At 40.2% G+C, this 13,369-nt stretch overlaps 1 pseudogene; it reads right to left on the bottom strand.

Annotated features, from left to right (window-relative positions):
• Positions 1 to 13,369, bottom strand: part of LOC130841586 (ferritin heavy chain-like) — a 98,698-nt pseudogene that overhangs the window by 1,019 nt on the left and 84,310 nt on the right.

Raw genomic sequence — 13,369 nt, 5'->3', positions numbered from 1 at the left:
TTCAAATACTGCCCTTGGTGGTTCACCACACAACCTCTTGTTGCCAGGGGCCCCTGACCAAATAGTCAGGCATTATGAGGTGATGACTCAAGGCCAAGTACATTTCTTTGTGTCTGTTTTACTCATGGGAAACCAAAATATCTAGGTTCACCCAGAGTGAGTGCTCCTTGGTCTCTGTCTTGCTATCTCTCTCTAGTGATTGCTCTGCTCCTCAGTCCAGAGAAGAAATCAGCAAGTCTGTTACATAGGCAAACAGCCAACTATGGAATTAAATGACATCCTTCATCTTTAATAATGATTCTTTGGAACCTTCCCCATCACCTGATTTAAAATTTAGAGATGTTCTCTGATGATTCTCTAATGTATTCCCAGTCTTCTACCTACACATGTTGAGGGAAGTGGTAAGGAGATTGCAGCTATTTGGGGCCCCCCAATTCTCACTAAGTTCTATGGAATTCGTGAATTGAATGTGGGAATATTTGGTGCCTGTTGTTTTCATCCTGGTGTCTTTATCTGCTCAAATATGTTAAGTCCTTCTAGTAAATCTTTCATTTCGGTTATTAAACTTTGCAATTCCAGATTTTCTATTTGGCTCCTAAAAAATACTTTCCAGCGCTTCATTAATATTCTCTATTTGGTGAGGCATTCTCATACTCTTCTTTAGTTCTTTAGACATGGTTTCCTTCAGTTCTTTGAGTGTATTTAAAATAGCTGATTTAAAGACATCGTCTAGCAAGGCCAAAATCTGGCTTTCTCAGGGGCAGTTTCCGTTGATGGTTGTTTTACTCCTAGTGGATGGTCCATACTTTATTATTCGTTTCCTCATCTCATAATTTTTTGTTGAAAATGAGACATTTAAAATAATATAAGGGAGGGGGGGAGGGATAAATAGGGAGATTGGGATTGACATATACACATTATTATATATAAAATAGACAAGTAATAAGGACCTCCTGTATAGCCCAGGGAAATCTACTGAATACTCTGTAATGACCTATATGGGAAAAGAGTCTAAAAAAGAGTGGATATATGTATATGTATAACTGATTCACTGTGCTGCACAGCAGAAAGTAACACAACATTGTAAATCAACTATACTCCAATTAAAAAAACAAAATAATATAAAGTAGCCACCCTGGAAATCAGATTCTCCCCTTTTCCTAGGGCTTGTTGTTCCTGTTTTGTTGTTGTTGTTTCTATATTTGGGTTTTGGGTTTTGTTTCTTGGTTTTGTTTTTTGGTTGTTTGTTTTGTTTTTTTGGTTGTTGTTTGTTTGTTTGGGTTTTTTTGGTGTGACTTTCCTGAACTGCGTCAAGTCTGTATTCTTTGTCATTCAAGGCCATTAAACTCTCTGCTCAGTTAGCCAAATACAGTTCTATTCACGTCTCTCATACTCTGCCAAACTACAAGAGGGATGAGTCATCCAGGTAAAGAAATATTAGTAAGGGAATTAAAGAAAGTAATATATCTCTATATGCCTATGTATCTATATCTGCATCCTTTGGGCTGAAAGCTGACGATGTTCGAGGAGGAGTGTGTGACAGCAGTAAGTTTAGAGATGCTGTACCAGGACCTCGATTCCGCTACTGATCATTAGGAGCCAGGGACAACTTGGGGCAGATCCAGAAGAAAACTTTGACTAAGTCTAGACCTGTACTGGAAATGCAAGATGATGCCATTTCCAAGAGTGACAAGTTTAATATAGTGAAAAAAAAGTACATTTCAAAACTACTACAGTGGTTGGATGAAGTATAAATATGACACTAATTAATGTATTTGCCTACTATGTCAACCTGTGGGTCCAGTATGAATGTTCTAGGGGTCTCAAAGTTCACCAATGAGGATTGCTCTCTTAATCAAAAACTTAGTCCAAGACTTAGTCCAATTTTTTCTTAGGTCCTGGAGGATGTCTCCATGGTGGAGAGATCACAAGGGCTGTCGTTCCATCAGATCCCAGCTCACTATTCTTCTAGCCTGCTTTTGCTTTCATTCTGGTGGTAGAGATTTCTCCTGTTCACACATATCTGTGTCTCCTCTCCCCTACAGCTATGTCCAGTTGTTCAGAGTCTTGTGACTATTAATAGCCAATATGCTGTGGGAAGAAGTGACTTGTGTTATTTCCCAGCTGGGGAATTTTATTGTCATTGTGAGACCCTGCAGCATTCGCTTCCCTGCTGTCATGACTGGTGATGTTCCACACATTGGTAAGTCCATTAGCCTGGGTTCCAGAGGTAGGATGACATAGAGGAGCATCCTTTACAGATATCTGCTATTTACCAGATGTGATTACAAAAGTAAACCTCAGACCAATCACAAGTACTAAAATTGAAACTGTGATTAAAAAACTCACAACAAACAAAAGTCCAGGACCAGATGGCTTCACAGGTGAATCCTATCAAACATTTAGAGAATAGTTAATACCTAATCCTTCTCAAACTATTGCAAAAAACTGCAGAGCAAGGAACACTTCCAAACTCATTCTATGAGGCCACCATCACCTTGATACCAAAACCAGACAAAGATACCACAAAAAAAGAAAATTACAGGCCAATATCACTGATGAACATAGACGCAAAAATCCCCAACAAAATACTAGCAAAGCAAATCCAACAATACATTAAAAGGATCATACACCACGATCAAGTGGGATTTCTCCCAGGGATGCAAGGATTTTTCAATATTGGCAAATCAATCAATGTGTACACCACATCAACAAATTGAAGAATTAAAACCACATGACCATCTCAATAGATGCAGAAAAAGCTTTTGACAACATTCAACACACACTTATGATAAAAACTCTCCAGAAAATGGGCATAGAAGGAACCTACCTCAACATGATAAAGGCAATACATGACAAACCTACAGCTAACATCATACTCAACAGTGAAAAGCTGAAAGCATTTCCTCTAAGGTCAGGAATAAGACAAGGAAGTCCACTCTTGCCACTTTTAATCAATATAGTTTTGGAAGTCCTAGCCATAGCATTTGCATTTCTCTGATGACTAGCGATGTTGCACATCTTTTCATGTGCCTGTTGGCCATCTGTATGTCTTCTTTGGAAGAAATGTCTATTCATGTCTTCTGCCCATTTTCAATCAGGTTTTATTTGATATTGAGTTGTATGAGCTGTCTGTATATTTTGGATATTAACCCCTTATCATGAAATCCTGCCATCTGAAATAATATGAATGGACCTAGAAAGTGTTATGCTTTGTGAAGTGTCAGACAGAGAAAGACAAATACTGTACGTTATCACTTATATGTGGAATCCAAAAAATAAAACAAACAAATGAATATAACAAAACACAGATTCACAGATACAGAGATCAAGTTGGCGGTTACCAGTGGGGAGAGGGAAGGGCGGAGGGGCAAGATAGGGATAGGGGACTAAGAAGCCCAAACTACTACATATAAAATAAGTAAGCTACAAGGATATATTGTACAGTACAGGGAAATATAGAGAATATATTATAACTTTAAATGGAATATAATCTATACAAATATTGAATCACTACGTTGTACACCTGAAACTAATAGAATATTGTAAATCAACTTTGGTGAGAAAAAGATAAATAAACACTAGGGATGTAGTGTACAGCATGACAAATACAATTAACACTGCTGTATGTTATACACGTAAGTTATTAAGAGAGTAAATCCTAAGAGTTCTCATAAGAAAAAAACTTTTTTTCTCTTTCTTTAATTTTGTATCCATATGAGAAGACAGATGCTCACTAAGCTTGTTGTGGCCATCATTTTATGATGCGTGTAAGATCATGGGGCGGTATACCTTAAACTTATACAGTGCTGTAGGACAATTTATATACACCTCAATAAAACTGGAAGAAAAAAATAAAATTTATTTTTATAAAAACAAAATAAACTGCATTGTGTTACCCGACTAGGATTTTGGAGGTTTTTTTGTTAATGCAGCATAATCTGTGCTATCCCAACTGCTATCTTACTTCATTTCACAATTTTAAGCTTGACTCACCTACAGTCCTCTGGTTTGGCCCTCTGCACCAATTATGTCATAATCATCAGCTTCCTCATGCTTATTTGAGACAATGAAGGGAGGAAAGGGGCTCATATTTTTTTTCTTTTCCTCTGAGCCTCCCACTAACATATGAAGTTATAATACAAACCATAACAAACCAGTCTGTTCTATATTTAACTAACATTCTCATTCTTCTCCCTCTCTCTCCATCTCTCCCTCTCTGCCTCTCCCCCATCCCTCCCTTCCTTCCTCCCGCTCTCTCTCTGAAAGACAGATTTGACATGGAAGTCAACTGTCTAAAATTAACTGATGAGACTACACACAAACTCAGAGTTCCAATGCCTCATTATAACTTCAGCAAACCACCATCATCTTGGGTTTCCTCTTGCTTCTCTGTAAAGCAAGGACAAGAGTGATATTTCCCAAGGTGGTTATGAGAATGAGTGTGTGTGGGTGTGTGGGGGAGTGTTAGGGGAAATGTGGTGTATTTTGCATAAAGTGAGCTATAATTGAAAAAGGCACTCCATTCTAAGGGAACAGGCCAGAGAACTGGTATGGACCTCCAGAGCGTGCTGGAATCTGTTTTCTATTTTCCCACGTTTGGTCCATGCTAAACTGTTTGGGTCCCCATCCCCATTGAGATATTTGGCCCCAACTAAACGTGGGATTGCTACACTATTTACTAATTTAAGAATGGTAGCCAATCCAATAGGAAGAAGAATCATTCTTGTATCAGTCTGCGGGATAAGTAAAAAATTGTGTTTCTGCAAATTCTAAATGCTTTCGTTTTTAACTTTTTCTCATTTTGATTATAAAATAACTGGCCACTTTTCATTAAAAGATTAGTATGCCGATACAATGTTGAAACAATAATTAAGGCTTATAAAAGGCTATGCAGGGTAAACTACATTTCATTTTCACCCCAGGCATCCAGGTTCCAGCCCTCCCCAGAAGCAACTCTTGTTCCTATTACATATTCTGGGCATATACAAACATAATATATGATATATACAATGTACAAAACCTACCCCCTCCCCATATTCATCAACAAAAATGGGAGCAGAGTATGTACACTGTTCTTATCCTTGCTTTTTTTTTCTTTTTTACTTAACAAGGTTATCTTGGCCAGTCCTCTTCCATCCACATAGACTGACCCATTTTTTTCTAATGGCTAAAGAATATTTCAGTGTACATTTAGGACTTGACTTGGTGCACTTGGCCCAATGGGAGGTCTGTAGGTGGGCCTAATTAAAAAATCACAACATACAGTAGAACATGCACTGTGATAGTCCAGATTATGCTGCATTAACAATCTCCAGATTATGGACATTTATGTTGTTCTCAGACTATTAGAGACAATGCCATGAAGATCTTGTTTGACCACTGCATACATGTGCAAATATATTTGAAGCATATATTCCTAGAAGTAGAGTTGCTGCCATGAGGGCTATGTACATTTTCTTTTGTTTTAAACTTTATATACAATCAAATGCATCTTTTTTAAATGTGCAGTTATCAACACAATTAAGATAGCAAACATTTCTGTTTTAATAAGCTTTATTATTATTGAGGAATGGTAAGGCCAACAGATCAAGAGATGACTGCTCCCTCCATCTTCTATCTCCTTTGCCTCCCATCATTAAGCTAAGACTTTCCCAGTCTTCCTTTAGGCTCTGTGTGTTCACTATATCCCAGTTCTAGCCAGTGGGGTGTAAATCAAAGACTGCTGGCACCTACCTAGGTATGACTCTATTTACTTAACAAAGGGACCGATGTGCCAGCACTGCTCCCTCCTTCTGTCCTCGCTCCTTACTGACTTAATTGCAGACACGGTTCCTAATGCTATGGATGGCATTTTGCCACCATAAGGTGAAGGTCAAGAGAACCGCAGCAGACAATGGCAACCCAGAGCCCCCGAACCAGCAGCCACCTACCTCCAAACGTCAAATTATGTGAGAAAAGTAAACCTGGACTTATTTAAGCCTTTGTGCCCCACATATTTTCTTATTTGCAGGATATCAGACTAACATTCCTCACATTCTTTATTATTCATTTAAGCAATACCAAAGGGGACTACCAGTTGACATACCTAGTGAATGAAAATGTCTGTTTCCTCACATTTCTCCTAACACATAGCATGGTTTTAATCTTTACTCTTTTGTTGTTTTAACAGACACTCGCTTAATTATGGCTGGAGTTGAAGCTTGCTTTGTTTAAAAGCTATTCATCGTTTTTTCTGTGACTGGCCTGCATGTATCTTTTGGGTATTGATTTGTAAAAACTCTTTACATCTTAATAAAATTGGCTCTTCATCTGTCATGTTCGTCATTTGTCTTCCAATTTTGTGTATGGTAGGTTTTTTGCTGGTCAGAAATTTTTAGTTTTAATATAATGGTTTTTTTGAAGTGAGATATCCTGCATTCAAATATTAGGTCATCACTCTAAGGGAAATCACACCTGAAGTTGCAGAGAAGCCTGGCTTTCCTAAGTGTACATTATTCCAATCTTAGTGAAAACGTGGCTCTCTTATGCTTTCCTGTGTAGGTTATAAACAGATAAGCAGATCATCTGTCTAAGAGAAGTCTTACTTAAAGCACTGAAAAAAAACTGACTTCCTCTAGTTTATGGAAAGGTGTACTCATACTTCCAATCTTTTCTAAAAAAACATGACTCCTCTATGACTTTGTCTGTATGATATGTATAGAGTGTGGTAGGTCCAAGTTGGTCTCCCAAGATCAAATTGTATCTCCCTTTTGACAATCTCTACTAAAACAATTTGTTCTAGTTCATGAAATCTTCCAATGCTGTTATCAATCAAGTGCCAAAATATTATCAACAATTTAAATTATTATTATTAACAGAAAAATTTAAGGAGGAAAGATAGTGGCAAAGTAGAAGAATGTGGAATGCATCCCTCTCCACAGATGCATCAGGAATACATCAAAAGACTCAATAAATCCCACAGAGAACCAGCTGAACACCAGCAGATGACCTCGGACACCAGAAAGGACAGCAAAGATCCTGACATAACTGGGTAGGACAGAGGGGGAAAAAAAAGGAGAAGAGGAGAAGAAAGGAAAGGGATGGGTCCCACACCCTGGGGTGGGGGATCTGAAACAGAGGGGAGATTGCCGAATTCAGGGAGACATCCCTTATTTGACGGGGAAACCCCTTCTCCAACGAGGAATTTCCCTGGGTCAGAAGGGAGGCATTTGGCACTGTTCAAAGAGGGTGAAGTGGCTGATCTGTGGAAGACAGGAAAGAGTGAGAAACACATGGAGGGTCCACACCACGGCTCAGCATGTCCGGACTGAGACGTTGGTTAGCAGCTGAACAGGGGGTCTGGGAGCTGGAACGTGGGAACTGGAGAACTGGTTCAGGGTGAGAAACATTGTTGGCAGCGGGGAGATGGACTGAGAGGACGGGAGGGAAGAAATCTGCAGTAGAGAGTGCCTACTGCGGAAAGCTGGGCGGCCATGGTGGCAGCTCAATACTGCTGACTCACAAGCAGGGAGGAGGAGCTGCAGGTGTAGCCTCTCTCTCGGCACCTGTGACAGACAAAGGAAGGACCCCTGTGGGCCTGGTTAACGAACTCAGGGATAACAAAGGCCCCCGGGTGGGGCTGGCTTAGACTGCTTGCAGCCAAGAGCCAAAAGCCCACAGAGTGGCACAGCTCTGGAGACATTCTGTTTACACCTGAGCCACCAGCACCCCTCTGCAACAGGCACCGCCATGGCCGACTGAGTCGCTGTGACCCAGGCAGGGCACCCCAGCAGAGTCGTAGCAGGGGGAAGGAGCTGCAGTTGTAGTCACTCTCTTGGCCTGAGCTGCCAGTGTCCCTCTGCAACAGGCACCGCCCGAGCCGCTGCAACCCAGGCAGGGCACCACTGCTCACTCACTCCCAGGGGAAGGAGCCACTATTGCACCCTCTCCCTCCCCACACACTGGCACTTACAGATGAACAATAAAGGAAGCTCTGCTGCTCGCAGAGTAACACAAAAAGTCCAAGGCAGGTAGAAGGACACTTACAGCTGAGACCCCAAGGAAACAGATATATTAGTATTAATTCTATTGATCTGGTCCATTCTGGGGTCAGTTCTAGCTTTTTTTAAAAAAATTAATTACAATCTTAGTCCTAAGGGATCTACACGTTTTATAACATATTTTTTATTCTATTTTTTGTTCTATTTTTAGTCCTTTTTTATATTTCTATTTCTAGCTAAGTTTTTTGTAGTGCTGACTGTATCTCTACCTTCTTTTCATCTCTATCTTTTATACATTTCTATTTTTTTCTTTTTCTTTTCATATTTCCAGTCATACTACACTCTTCTGTTGCCCTGTCTTCTATCCTTTTTTAGTTTCTTTTACCTTACTATACTCATAATCAATATTATTGCTTGGCTCTGTTTCCTTGCTTTATTCTCCAGATGACACACTGCTTTGGTTTTTATTATTAGGTTTGGTCTTTATCTTAGTTCTGATTATAATTGTCTGATTTCATTCTGAGAATCTTCAGCCTGTCTGGGGGTACTCTTGCTCTTTATTATATTTGATCTTAGCTTTCAAAATCTCCCTGGATTTGTGTTTGTGTGGTTTTTTTTTTTTTTTTTGGTTTTGAATTTCTGTTAGTTTTCTCTTTGATTGTCTGATGGCTTACTGGGGTTCTTCTGTCAGGTATTTCTAGTGCCTTATGTTCTATTGGACTCAGTATTTGCGTGTCTTATACATGTATGTGTTTCCTTGATTTAGTATTTGTTTGACTTAACACTCTGCCATTAGTCTGGGGCTTGGACAGTCTTCTTTAAACCCCTTTATTGCCAGGACAAGCAACCTCTGAAGTCTGGACTACTCCATCAGAAGTCAAGTAGGAGGCTCTGGGGAGGGAGCACTGAATCCAGGATGCAAGACTACTAGGGAGTCCTCAGACACAGGGAAGATTAACTGCAGAGAACTCTCATGGAGCCCTGTATCAGACTCTAAGACCCGGCTTCATCCAACTGTCTGCAACTGCCAGTGCTGGACACCTCACACCAAGCTACAAACAAGACAGGAACACAAACCCTCCCATTAGCACACAGACTACCTAAAGCCATATTAACCTCACAGATACCCTAAAACACACCACCTGACAGAGCCCTGCTCATCAGAGAGAAGACACAGAGCCACACACTGGAAAGCAGACACCAGACCCTCCCACCAGGAAGCCTACTCAAGACATTGGACAAACCCCACCACAGCGGGCAGAGGGCAGAAACAAGAGGAATTACTACTAGGCAGCATAAGGAAAGTAGACAGCAAATCCTAAAAATTAGACAAAATGAGAAAACAAAGAAACACCATGCAGGCAAAGGAGCAGGAAAAAAACCCACAAGACCAAATAAATGAAGAGGAAATAGGAAAATTGCCTGGAAAAGAATGCAGAGTAATGATAGTAAAGATGGTACAAAATCTCGATAACAAAATACAGAAAATACAAGAAACAGTTAATAAGGACTCAGAACTAAAGAGCAAACAAACAGTAATGGACACCAAAATAACCGAAATTAAAAATACTCTAGAAGACAACCCTCAGAATGGGAGAAAATACTTGCCAACGAAGCAATGGACAAAGGATTAATCTCCAAAATATACAAGCAGCTCATGCAGCTTCATACCAAAAAAGCAAATAACCCAATCCACAAATGGGCGGAAGACCTAAATAGACATTTCTCCAAAGAAGACATGCAGATGGCCAACAAACACATGAAAAGATGCTCAACATCACTAATCATTAGAGAAATGCAAGTCAAAGCCACAATGAGGTATCACCTCACACCGGTCAGAATGGCCATCATCACAAAATCTGGAAACAACAAATGTTGGAGAGGGTGTGGAGAAAAGGGAACTCTCCTGCACTGTTGGTGGGAATGTAAATTGGTACAGCCACTATGGAGAACAGTTTGGAGGTTCCTTAAAAAATTACAAATAGAACTACCCTATGATCCAGTAATCCCACTCCTGGGCATATACCCAGAGAAAACCATAATCCAAAAAGAAACATGTATCATAATGTTCATTGCAGCACTATTTACAATAGCCAGGACATGGAAGCAACCTAAATGCCCATCAACAGATGAATGGATAAAGAAGATGTGGCACATATATACAATGGAATATTACTCAGCCATAAAAAGGAATGAAATGGAGCTATATGTAATGAGGTGGATAGACCTAGAGTCTGTCATACAGAGTGAAGTAAGCCAGAAAGAGAAAAGCAAATATAGTATGCTAACTCATATATACGGAATCTAAAAAAAAAAAAAAAAAAGGTACTGATGAACCCAGTGACAGGGCAAGAATAAGGATGCAGAGAATGGACTGGAGGACACAGGGCTGGGTGCAGGGGGGGTGAAGGGGAAGCTGGGACGAAGTGAGAGAGTAGCATAGACATATATATACTACCAACTGTAAAATAGATAGCTAGTGGGAAGTTGCTGTATAACAAAGGGAGATCAACTCGATGACGGGTGATGCCTTAGAGGGCCAGGACATGGAGGGTGGGAGGGAGGCGCGGGAGTGAGGGGATATAGAGATATATGTATAAACACAGCTGATTCACTTTGGTGTACCTCAAAAGCTGATACAAGAGTGTAAAGCAATTATATTCCAATAAAGAGCTAAAAAAAATTTTAAGAACCACGGACAATCAGCTCAGTATGGGCTTTTCTTTCCCTCTATGGCTATAACGGTGGGCGTTTGTTTTTTTTTAACCTACATGAAATTAGAATTTTACAGTACATGCCAAACAAAATCAGCCTTTTCCTCAATCCCATTTCAATTTCAGACTGTGATTTTGCTTTGGCTTACATTTTAGTAAAGTTGGCATTTTTACCTCTGCTGCATCTGGGAATTCCCAGCTGGCTTTGTCATGATGTGAACTGAAACAGTAATTCGGTTGGACTGAATTTGCTTTGAGGAATAAACCACCACTTTTTACACTGTTCTCCCTTATGATTTATTGATTTGCAAGATGTGCTATAAAATATACATATATGTATATGTATACATATATACACACACATATATACACATGCACACACAGAGACTGAAGTTAAGAAAGAGAAGCATTGCATACATGGTTCAGCTTACTGGTAATTTGATTTCTTCATTTAGGGCAGCTCCAAGGAGTTAGAAGCTGAATAAAAGTGAACTCAAGAGAGAGGACAAACAATAAATATAAATGTAGATCATTGAAAATACAATTGTTTCCATCCTTTCACTGCTTTTGGAAAATAAGCAGTATTGTTTCACGTGTTCAATATTTAAGAAGAATATATTCTGATAAATCAGTAACTACAGGCAAATCCACTAGATACCCTAAACCAGTGTAACTCTTAAAATATTTGAAATAATGCGATAGCAATCAAAGATGTCTATACGGTCCTGCTTTTTCACCATCTTTGAAAATAACCGGGAATGTAATTTGCCAGCCAAGAATGGCCACTCTGCTGATGGCACTTTCTTTTTTTGTTTGAGGTTAAAAGCAAGTGACCAATTGTACCATTTACCCAGAACTGGGAAGGTTCCCAAGATATAGGACTTTCAGTGCCTGGGAAAGTCCTGGGAAACTATGATGAGTTGAGCAGGGAAACCTGTCATGGGTGTTAACACTGTACCCATCTGGGTTTGATATTGGAATACATGACTGTCCTTTATGTGCCCAGAACTGACATCATCCCTGGACATGCTCATAGCATCTAAATGGAAGAAAAAATTCTGAAACCACAATATTAAATATTTTATACGTTTCAAATGAGTGCTTTTTATAGTTTAATGTCTCCAGAGTAATCAGGATATTGATATAAATGCAATATATTCTAAAACAAATTCAATTAGAGAAAAACAACCTTCCTTAAGATAAACGTCAAGTTTAAGATGTACATCAACTTAGTGTTTTGCTGTAAGGGGAAGAGGGATGTTTACGGTACAGGTGGAAGGGCAATATTATGTTCAGAAAGCCATTTAGAAAGCAGCTTCTTCTACTGTTATTAGCACTGGACTCTCCAAGATAATGGAACGCCCATTTTATGGGAAAAAGTCATCAGTGGCTGACATTCTGGCGGCAACATTAAAGAAAGCTATACCTGAACTGGCCATTCAGCTAGGCACAGGACTGGGGACCATATCTAAATGCATTGGATGTGAAGCAAAGACCTCTGAAAAGGAGATATTTACAGTCACAGATTATATATTAAGTACTCTACAAACAACTAGACACCTCTCTTATCTGTCCTTCACAACTGGCTATTTTGTAGGAAGTGTTTTGGTTGAGAGCTTTTCCATCTACTTTTGAGTTGATGGCTAGACAAAATGCACAGATGAGGGATGAGACCTGGCTGAACCTTTCTATCCTTTAAGAAGACTCAGGGTGTAACCCAGATGTCAGCTCAGGCACACTTTCCCTTTTGATTCTCACTAAATCAGCTGGTACCTCCATCCCAACTGCAGTAGAGATCCTCCAGGGATTCACGGGGGCAGGTGGGCCTTGGACTTCTCCTAGTTGTTTTTGGCTCTAATTCCTTCTTCTGATGAATGAGTGGTGTTTGGACTGTGTCACCTTTTTGAGCTTATCCTTTGTGGTGGTCATGGGGTTGTACCAGTCAGATCTACCTTCAAGACAATTTGCTGCCAGGAGTGTGATTAGCAGACAGCCGCCAGCGGCTGGACCTACAGATCTGTGATGACATTTATGCCTTGGCTACACTGCCTCAGGGCCACTCCCAGCCCAAGAATGAGCAGGAAAGGAGACTAGATCCAAGCTCCTGTCTGACGTGGATTCTCTAATGCGAAAGCTTTGCTCAGGGACTCTCCATGTCTAGGCCACAATGGTCTCAGAGCTGCACTGCAGGCCAGGAGGCTCCTGACCCAGGCTTCCTTCCTTCCTTCTTTCTCCTCACAGGTAACAGACGTGCATCATGGACTAAAGGCTCTCCCAGCCTGCTCTTGCTCATTCCCTCCCTTATCGTTCATTGGTATTTTCCCCATCTGTGTATCTGCTTCTCAGATGACCTGAACTGACACGTAGTTATTCTGACTACCTTACGCTAGATGCCACTCGAAGTACCAATGACACAAGGCTCTGTGTTTAGCAGTTTTTTACTGAAGGTTGGAGGCAAAGGATGGCATTTACCCTGTAACACACCAAATGATGTAAGACTGCATCTTTAGCATCCTTGTCCTTAAAATCTTTTGTTTACATCCCATCTTAGGACTCCATCAACTCTTTTTCCATAGGTTCCAACCTATGACCCCATCTTTCACATTCCCAGCCTTGTCTCATTTCTTTGATCTCTACTCTGCACGAGATATTTGCTAAGCCCCCTAGATCCTT

This window comes from Hippopotamus amphibius, chromosome X (genome assembly GCF_030028045.1).
Source record: "Hippopotamus amphibius kiboko isolate mHipAmp2 chromosome X, mHipAmp2.hap2, whole genome shotgun sequence".
Classification (NCBI taxonomy): domain Eukaryota; kingdom Metazoa; phylum Chordata; class Mammalia; order Artiodactyla; family Hippopotamidae; genus Hippopotamus; species Hippopotamus amphibius.
This window is presented reverse-complemented; position numbering and strand designations above follow the sequence as displayed.